This window comes from Bison bison, unplaced genomic scaffold (genome assembly GCF_000754665.1).
Source record: "Bison bison bison isolate TAMUID 2011002044 unplaced genomic scaffold, Bison_UMD1.0 scf7180017864178, whole genome shotgun sequence".
NCBI lineage: Eukaryota > Metazoa > Chordata > Mammalia > Artiodactyla > Bovidae > Bison > Bison bison.
Genome location: NW_011494750.1, coordinates 2,114,172 through 2,114,867, shown reverse-complemented (window position 1 = coordinate 2,114,867; position 696 = coordinate 2,114,172). Strand labels below are relative to the sequence as shown.

General features: G+C 59.5%; 1 protein-coding gene across 2 annotated transcripts in view; it reads left to right on the top strand.

Moving 5' to 3' along the window:
• The first annotated feature begins 400 nt into the window (after positions 1–400).
• The window catches only part of PACSIN3 (protein kinase C and casein kinase substrate in neurons 3), a 9,748-nt gene continuing 9,452 nt past the window's right edge, over positions 401–696 (top strand). The window contains exon 1 of one of the 2 annotated variants that reach the window (XM_010842369.1): positions 401–565. The gene's annotated coding sequence lies outside the window, so the exon portion shown is untranslated. The remainder of the gene's footprint in view (positions 566–696) is intronic. The other variant, XM_010842368.1, reaches the window with a different exon arrangement.

The following is a 696-nucleotide window of genomic DNA, read 5'->3' as shown; positions in this document are numbered from 1 at the left end:
GGGTTGGGGGGGGGTCGCATCGTGGCGATCTGGAAAGATCTACTAACAAAGGGGGTGGAGGGGCGAAGGGATTTAAGAATGAACCGTGGTACAAAATCTGGGAATAAGAACACGTGCGGGGGAGGAGGTCATGACTTTCTGCCCCACCTCCACCGCGTGTAGTACCCAGTCCTCAGAATGGGCCATCAGATTGGCCAAGAGGGCTGTGCAAGGAAAGGGCAAGGCTTTGGAGTCCCGGCCCTGCTCGACGACAGATCTTGTGCAAGGTGCTAAAGGTCTCTGAGCCTCAGTTTCTGCATCTATACAATGGGAATCCTAACGCTTACAAGTGGATGGTTATGTGCCTCTCCAGAGTTAACGCCTAAGTAAACGTCTAAGTTAACTTATAACTTTTAAGAAAGCTGTGCTCAGCAAAAAGAGTAAGGCAGGGTAGCACTCCCCCAGGCCTCCCTCCAAAGACAGCCAGTGCAGGCCGGACTCCTTCCCGCTTCCACGGCTCTCCCAGGTTCTGCCGAGGCCGGGGAGAGGCAAAGCCGAAATCAGACTGCTTACAGCGCCACCCTGGGTAGGCGGCCCTGGCGCTCCTCGGGCGGGAACCGAGACCCCACAGCCCGCGCCCCGGGAGCCGCGCGGGTCGCCGCGATGCAGGCAGCTCCTGGCCGGTGGGGTTGGGGCCCGCGGGCGCGAGGAGAGGGC